General features: G+C 41.3%; 1 pseudogene; it reads left to right on the top strand.

Annotated features, from left to right (window-relative positions):
- The first annotated feature begins 5331 nt into the window (after positions 1 to 5331).
- On the top strand, positions 5332 to 6188 carry LOC130843935 (60S ribosomal protein L9-like; annotated as a pseudogene).
- Positions 6189 to 9416: the final 3228 nt, after the last annotated feature.

Raw genomic sequence — 9416 nt, 5'->3', positions numbered from 1 at the left:
GGGCATAAATGCTTGCCGGACCAAATTCTTTTCCTTAAATTAAGATGAGTGTCAGGATTGTCTTACAGTTACTGAAGAATCATAAGCCATTATTCGGAGTGTTTTCCAAGGTAGGGCATGCTTCCTTTCACAACCGTGTTGAGGCTTGGGTACATTGTATGCAGGTGTCCTAGGTGGTAATGCATCTTCTCTGTAGGGTAGGGCCTGCAAACAGGGAAGCTAACATGGGAGGTGACTAGGAGGAGGTCAGTGCTCCAGCTTGGGTGGGAACAAAGAATCAGGGTGAATGTATTGAAATCAGATATATTCTTTTGTCCAGAATTTTATCCACTATTTGGGGAGGGGAGTGGTATGCAAAATTATGCTACTTTTGTCTGCAATCGTCAAAGCAACAAAGCAAACAATATTTTTTTGAAACACACATTGATTTCCCCCCTCCTTGTCTTTGCCCCCTTTCAAGCCTCTAGGCAGTTCTCGGCTCCCCACTAGAAGATTCTTCTAGGCTGGAGGTGTATGTGGGGAGAGATACAGGGAAGTTGACATGAGAAGAATTTGATGAATTCCAGAAGGAGGGTCTCTGCACCTATTTCCTGAGCAGAGTCCCAGGGAGATGTTAAAAGCCTCAAAAGAAAAGGAGGAATTTGAGACAAAAAGGGCCCTTAACTATATGAGTCCTGGGGAGTTTGAAAGGCCATAGACAGGGAATATCTGCAGAGTCCAGGCCTACAAGGTATGGACAGCTTTGTAGATTCCTGTAGTTTTCCATGTCCTAATTGAGCAGAGAATCACAGAATGATAACAATGTCTACATGTGTGGCATGGAAGTAAGAGACAGGGTCAGGGATGTCCCAGTCATGCATACATGGACTGCAACCAAGGACCAGATGCTTCAGTTGCCAAAATTTGGCTTGACATTGACCTCTTGGAAGTTAGACACAACCCCAGGATGAGAGAAAGGGTCTCCAACTGACAAGAGAACTTCCTGCTGTCTAGGAGGGGCAGGGGGAATTAGGCCTTCTAAATATAAATTAAGTTTTACTATAGAAGAAAAAGTTTATTTCTGGCATCCCTGAATTTATTCATTGAATTCATACCCACTATACCAATTTATTTTTCTCCATAAAATACGTCTTAAACAATTACTCTTGTCTTTGTTTGAACTGTTGAAGTTTCACAGGCAGGATTCAGATAAAAATTCACCCAATATTCCTAAAACTGCTTGACTCCTTGTGGTTTCCAACCAATTTTCTGGTAAGTGTGCAGAGTTTAGAAACATCAGTCTAAAATTTGACATGACACTTGGCAGAAATACAGCCTTTAGCAAAACCCACCAGAGCCTTCAAATGACTGGACTCTCTGCTGGGAACATTTCTGGGAAGGTTGTTGTGGGCCTATATATGTTAAGACTCTCCTGGAATTTATAAAATGTGAAACTGGAACTTATCAATGCAGTGTTAGCTAAGTCCTTATGCACTGAAAATAGTACCACCTCAGCAGAAGGCAGAAATTGAGGGAATAGAATATGCCCTAAGCCAAAGCACACCAGCTGCCTATTTGTTGGGGGCAGGGAGGGTGGAGGGTGAGTGAATGAGTGATCATAGGCCAAGTTCTATAAAACCACCTAAAATTTTATGGCCAAGAATCTTCTGGATGGCTGGCTTTAGATGAGAAGTGAGAAGAAACTTTCTCCAGAGTGTAGATCAAATGTTTTAGATGCCAAAAAGCAAAGAGGTTTGTAAACCTCCAACAGCACTTAAGTGATAGAGAGATGGAAAGAAAGAGAAGATCAGGGATTCTACCCAGATTAAGTCTTGCACAGTGACTAGAGACCTTTTTTTTTATTGAAGAGAAATTCACATAACATAAAATTAACCATTTAAAAGTATATAATTCAGTGGCATTTTAGTACATTCAGAATGTCATGGGACCACTACCTATATGAGACTCCAAAATATTTTCATCACCCCAAAAGAAAATCCAGTGCCCATGAAGTGCTCAGTCCCCACTCCCCTCTGAAGCCAGTGCCTGACAACCACCAATTTGCTTTCTGACTCTGTGGGTGTATTTTTTAGGATAGTCATGTAAATGGAATCATATGTATGTGATCTTTTTGTGTCTTGCTTGTTTTATTTAATACATTTGACCCTTGAACAGCATAGGTTTGAACTGGGCAGGTCCACTTATGTGTGTATTTTTTTCAATAAGTATGTACCACAGTAGTACACAACCTGAAGTTGGTTGAAATCCCCATATGTGGAATAGTGGATACAAAGGGTTGACTTTAAAGTTATACCTGAAGCTTTGACTTTGTGAGCGTCATCTGTGTAATGGTTTTTTTTTTAATTAATTAATTTATTGACTGCATTGGGTCTTCATTGCTGCACGTGGGCTTTCTCTAGTTGTAGATAGCGGGGGCTACTCTGTTGCGGTGTGTGGGCTTCTCATTGCGGTGGGTTCTCTTGTTGCAGAGCATGGGCTCTAGGTATGCAGGCTTCAGTAGTTGCGGTATGCAGGCTCAATAGTTGTGGCTCACGGGCTGTAGAGCGCAGCCTCAGTAGTTGTGGTGCACGGGCTTTGTTGCTCTGCAGCATGTGGGATCTTCCTGGACCAGGGTTTGAACCTGTGTCCCCTGCATTGGCAGGCAGATTCTTAACCACTGCGCCACCGGGAAAGCCCTTTGTAATGTTTCTGAGGTTCATCCATGTTGTGGCATTAGAGTACTTAGCATTTGATATACTACTTCTGATGGACCACAGAAAAAGTAAAATTTAATCATGTGCTTATCATCACTTTGGAAAGAGGAGACTTAAGGTCCAATTCATTATCCCAAGGAGACCTCTTCCTCTTCTGGGTTCTTTATCCTCATTTGAAATGGACATTGGTTGTTTTTGCCCACCTAGTCTCTGAGCCCCAAGGAACAGCTCTTAATTGCATATAGGGCCTGGTCTTTCCCCCATGTAGTCTTTGGAGTTCACGTAATGATCCAACCTCCTCACTTTGGAGTGGCCACTGACCTCACGCTGTCTAATAACGGCTTTCATCCCATTGGCCACAGTTCAAGATGGACAAGTATTCCAGTTTTGGGGTCCCTCTGGGAACTAGAGAGATGTGTTTCCTTTCTGCTGGACTTGAAGCTGAGTCAGCCTGCCAAATGTCTCCACGTGGAGAGCTAAGCCAACACAAAAGAAAGCAGAGGGAAAAGAAGGTGTGAGAGAGCTGAATCCTGGAGACATTGTGGAGCTACTTTGTCCAATCATGTTTAATTAGTTACAAGCCTTTTTGTTTTTTCTTACAGCAGTTTGAGTTGGACCTGTCACTGCAAGGCATGGGCATGACCACACTCACCTAGGGCTGGGGCAGTGTGCATCAGGACATTCTATCTACATGCCCAGGAAGAGCCTTAGTGTTGTTGTTGTTTAAATTTATTTTATTATTTATTTGGTTGCACTGGGGTGTAGTTGTGGCAGGCAGGCTCCTTAGTTGCAGCAGGTGAGCTCCTTAGTTGTGTCATGCAAACTTAGTTGCAGCATGCGTGTGGGATCTAGTTCTCTGATGAGGGATGGAACCTGGGCCCCCCTGCATTGGGACCACTGAGCCTTAACCACTGCGCCAGTAGGGAAGTCCCAGCCTTAGTGTTCTTTGAAGTGAGGACTTCGATACTCTGTCTTCTTGGCTTGTGTGGTTAGTGCTGTACTATGCCACAGCAGTAGGGGAAAAGTAAAATACTACTTAGAGTTTTGCTATTTACCGACCTACCTATTTATACCTCTCTCTTTAATCATAAGTATTTTGACTATAAGCTCATATGAAAGAACAGATCTGAACTTTTCCTCTTTGGTTTCATGACATTAGATCCTTGATAGGGAAATTCTTTTTCGATCAATAGATTGAAGAATAAAATTTCATTCAATAGCATAGAAAAAAATGTGGTTCATTTTACCAATAAAAAACCTTCAAGAATAACATTTTATATTATCAAGATGTTTCTGATTCAATTTGTCATAAGTACTGCAAACAGAAAAAAATACAGCTTTCAAAAATTAGAGTGGCTTTTTTCCCTTAGTCTTTTTAGATTCTCATGTTTCACAGTAACAAAGATGGGAACTTTGCATATTCCCTAAAAACATTCTCCTCTCCAGCATGACTCAAGGTTTTAAGATAAACTCCCAACTAAAATTTGGTAAAAAAGCAACCAGGAGAAGGACTTCCCTGGTAGCGCAGTGGCTGAGAATCTGCCTGCCAATGCAGGGGACACGGGTTTGAGCCCTGTCCAGGAAGATCCCACATGCCTCAGAGCAACTAAGCCCATGAGTCACAACTACTGAGCCTGCACAGTAGAGCCTGTGCTCCCCAACAAGAGAAGCCACCGCAAAAAGAAGCCCACGCACTGCAATGCGGAGTAGCCCCTGCTCTCTGCAAATACATAAAGCCCCCTCACAGTAACGAAGACCCAATGCAGCCAATAAAAATAAATAAGTAAATAAATAAATAAATAATTAAGAAAAAAAAGTAACCGGGAGAGAAGTTTCCTTCTGCTTTTCTCTTTTGCTATAATTGAAAAAAAAGAAGATAAATTATAGAGGAATAGTCCCAAGGGCATATTCTTTTTGTCAAGGATCTCTCTTTTCATTGCAGAGATTCATGTCACTTTTGGGCCTTTTGTGACCAAAAATGAAACAGCTTCATCAAAAATTATTTTGGCATGTAGAGATTAATGAATTGATTTCTTTAACAATTCAGATTTTTACATTAAAAAAAAACCCTAAATAATCTGGTTGAATATTGTTATGGATTGAATTGTGTCCCCTGAAAAGATATGTTAAGTCCTAACCCTTTATACCTCAGAATGTGAGCCTATTTGGAAATAAGGTCATCACAGATGTAATTAGTTGAGATAAAGTTATGACTGGTGTCCTTATAAGAAGATGGTTTTGTGAAGGCAGTAGCACGTAGTGAGGACACTGACAATGAAGACAGAGATTGGAGTTATGTGGCTACAAGCAAAGGAACACCAAAGATTGGTGTCAAACCACCAGAACCTAGGGAGAGGCGAGGAAGGATTCCCCTACAGGTTTCAGGGGGTACAGGGCCCTGACCGACACCTTAATTTCAGACTTCTGACCTCCAGAACTGTGGACAATAAATATCAGTTGTTCTAAGCCACCTAGTTTGTGGTACGATGTTATGGCAGTGCTAGAAAACTAATACATAATTATTTTTTATATAATAATAATCATAATTTATGATAGAAAAGAAAGAATACCATAAATAAGACGCCTACTTCTATCAATTTAAATAAACCTTGAGTTCTCTGCCACATCTACTGTGAGAATGAAGACCATCTTAAGCAACTGGACAGTTGATATCCCAGGAAATGCTGACGTCACTCTGAAGGGATGCACAGTTGTTGTGAAGGGTCCCAGAGGAGCCCTGGGAAGGGACTTTAATCACATCAATATAGAATTTAGTCTCCTTAGAAAGAAAAAGAAGAGGCTCTGGGTTGACAAATGGTGTCTTAGTTCAGGCTGCTGTAACAAAATCCCATAAATTGAGTGGCTTATAAAGAACAGAAATTTATTTCCCTCAGTTTTGGAGGCTGGAAAGTCCAAGGTCAAGGTGCTGGCCGCCTTGGTTTCTGGTGAGGATCTGCTTCCTGTTTCATAGATATAAAGTCACTAGTCACATTCAAGAGGACCTCACCTCTCAAAGGCCCTACCTCCAAATACTGTCACACTGGAAATTAGGTTTCAACTTATGAATTTGAGAGGAACACAAACACCCAGTCTATAGCAATGGCGAAATAGAAAGGAACTGGCTACATTTCGAACTATCTGTAGTTCATGTACAGAACATGATCAAGAGCAAGATACTGGGCTTCCATCACAGGATGAGGTGTGTGTATTCTCACCTACGCATCAACACTGTTATTAAGTAAAATAGGTCTGTCATTGAAATTGGATTTGTTGGGTGAAAAATACATTTGCAGTATTTGGATGAGGCCAAGGCATTGCTTGTTTAGTATTTCAGGGCCAGAAAGATGAGTTAAGTCTTGAAGGAAATGACATTGACTTGTATCAAATTTAGCTGCTTTGATTCACCCACGACAGTTGAAAACAAGGATATCAGAAACATTTAGGGTGGTATATGTTTCCGAAAAAGGAACAGTTTAGCAGGCTGATTGGATCTAAGAGTTATCCAGCTATGGAAAACACAAGATTCTGGATGATTCCTAAGACCTATTTGTGAAACTTTAAAGATGCAATAAAAGGACTTCCCTGGTGGCGCAGTGGTTAAGAATCTGCCTGCCAATGCAGGGGATACGGGTTTGAGCCCTGGCCGGGAAGATCCCACATCCCTCGGAGCAGCTAAGCCCGAGAGCCACAACTACTGAAGCCTGAGAGCCACAACTACTGAAGCTCAAGGGCCTAGAGCCTGTGCTCCACAATAAGAAAAGCTACTGCAAGGAGAAGACTGTGCATTGTAATGAAGGGCAGCCCGCTCCCCCTTGCTGCAACTAGAGAAAGCCCACGCACAGCAACAAAGACCCAACACAGCCAAAAATAAGTGAAAAATAAAATTTAATTTACAAAAATGCAATAAAAGCCCTCTATTAGATGCAGAAAATGGACTGGAGGACACGGAGTTGGAGATGCAGGGGGCAAAGGGGAAGCTGGGACTAAGTGAGAGAGTAGCATAGACATATATATACTACCAACTGTAAAATAGATAGACAGTGGGAAGTTGCTGTATAACAAAGGGAGATCAACTCGATGATAGGTGATGCCTTAGAGGGCCAGGACGGGGAGGGTTGGGGGGGAGTCGCGGGAGGGAGGGGCTATGGGGATATGTGTATAAATACAGCTGATTGACTTTGGTGTACCTCATAAGCTGGTACAAGAGTATAAAGCAATTATATTCCAATAAAGAGCCTAAAAAAAAAAAAGCCCTCTATTGATTTGGGGCTTTTTTCTGAGAGAGAGGGAGAGAGAGCAAGAGAGAGGTGGGGTGAGGGGAGAGAGAGACCTCGATAGGTCACTTGGCAATATTACGATCCACCATCCTTAAAAAAACCTGGCAATTTCATGTTATAATGTAGACTATAATTATAATAGAGTTCAAAATTCCCCCAAGGGCATGATGAGAAGCAGGTGGTGTCCTGCACAACTGTTGTTTCCTTACACTGGACCCAGCTCCTTAAACCCAGAGATTCTCAAACTCCTGTGTGAGAACCCTCTTAGTAATCTCTGCATTTCCTCCCTCCCTTCCTTTCCTCCTACTTCCTCTTGCTCCATTAAAAAACAAAAACAAAACAAAAACAAAAAAAAAAACAAAAAAACAACCAAACTGAATTTATGAAAACACTGGTGCCCTTTAGATGGGGCACCAATGATAGAACTGATTTATTTTTAATGTGGTATTTCTGTTATTTTTTTGGCAAACCATAAAATAAGCCAAATACACAAGTATTCAGACTACCAGCCACTTGGAAGACAGTCCCAACTTCCAGCTGTCCCTAAGCGACATGTTGAGAATTGCTGTGGTAATTAACCTGGTGCAGTGGTTTTTAACTCTGTGTGCAAGTGAAAATTACCTGGGAAGCTTTAAACACCTTCTCACTCCAGATCAATTAAATGAGAAACTCTAGGGATGGGGCCTAGGCACAAGGAATTTGTAAAAGACCCTCAGGTAATCCTGACATGCAGCCTGGGTGGCTTAATGTCGTGTTTCGTTACTGTTGGAGTCGGAACTGTGATAAAGAGAGGCAGAGGTGAGCGCCCATCTCTGCCACTTACAGCCCTCTGCTTTTTATCTGATTGGAGTTATATAAAGCCTAAGTGGAACTAAGACTAAGCCTGGTAATTGTCATGGCAATGCCCTAGATTTTCCTATCAAATCCAATCTTATTTTGGATGGGAGACGCAGAAATGACTCTAGTGAAGTTAAAATATTTTTGCCCCTATTTAGAATATTCAGCACTAAATCCAACAGAGTTTTCCCATACATTTTCAAACAGTAACTTTTTAAAACAGCAGATCTCACCTGAATCAAAAAAAATTATCATTAATTGTAAAGTGTTCTTGATCACCAAGAGTTATCGAGGCAATCAGCATCATGTATAGCCTTTAATGCCTCCTGTCTGCTGAATGTGAGTTCTGCATATTGATCACAGATTTGCAAATTTCTCTGCTTATGCTTCATCACTCCCTTCGTTGATTGAATATAAAATAAGCAGGATTTGAAAATCATAGAGCTGGGAGGGACCAGCACTAGATAAAATGTGGAAACCATTTTATCTAGTCCTCTGACTTTACAATTGGATGCCTAATCCACTAAGAGAGTCAGGCTACCAAGGTCTTTTGTTAAATTCATGAATGCTCTAGCATGGAGGATGGCAACATCCTTCTAACTGGCTCCCTCCTTCCTGCCCACCTCCCTCCCCCTTTTCTCCACATCGCGATTAGAGTGATCATTCTGAATACAAATCCAATCAAGTCACTCCCTTCCTTGCATAACGTTCTTCAATGACTCTGCATTTGCCTCAAATTCAAACTCCTTAGCCTCACTTACAATCATCCGTAAACCAATCTGACCCTGTTTCCCTCTGCAGAGTCATCTCCTAGAGCTCACATTTCTCACTCTGAATTGTAGTCAGACCACGGTTCTCAGTGGTCTAAATGCACTTCTCCAAATGTGCCCTATATGCCACTACGCATTTGCATATGCTGTTCTTTCCCTCCATGATGCTCCTTCTCCCTCTAGGTAAGGAGACCCTTCCTCTGTTCTCCCAAGTGTATGGTTCATAGCAGCTTGTAGCGAGCAGGGGAGACATCAGAAATTGCAGTACAAGGTGTAGAAAGTGGGAGAGGACTTACTGAGATGAGGGTAGAAGATTGGATGGATAGTATTTACCTCCTGAAATAAAAGACCTTATTAACTGTTTTTGTATAAAGAGCTTCAAAGTTACATATAAGACTAAGGTCAAATGGGTTGAGAATGGAACTCTCTGGGGTGTTGGTGGTAGTGATGATATTTCATTGGCCATAATGGAGAGAGAATGCTTTCTTTTATCTATCATCTATCTATCTATCTATAATCTATCTATCTATCATCTATCTATCTATCTATCTATCTATCTATCTATCTATCATCTATCGCTATCATCTACCATCTATCAATCTCTCTCTGTCTAATCTATCCATCTCTATCTCTAGTTGGAGTTCAGATACAGAGGTTTAAATTAACCACATTTCTCAATTTGTGCCATAGCATTACCATTGCTCCACACAAAGCTGCTGTTTAATTTCGTTTTTATTTTTTAACTTTTAAAAAATTTTTATGCAGATTCCTTACTCCTATTTCCCTCTTCCCACATAGGGAACTATTTCTTTTTTTTTCTTTTTTTGGGGGAGGGGGGG

This window comes from Hippopotamus amphibius, chromosome 1 (assembly GCF_030028045.1).
Source record: "Hippopotamus amphibius kiboko isolate mHipAmp2 chromosome 1, mHipAmp2.hap2, whole genome shotgun sequence".
Lineage (NCBI taxonomy): Eukaryota > Metazoa > Chordata > Mammalia > Artiodactyla > Hippopotamidae > Hippopotamus > Hippopotamus amphibius.
Note: the sequence above shows the minus strand (reverse complement) of the source record. Positions and strands in the feature narration are given on the sequence as shown.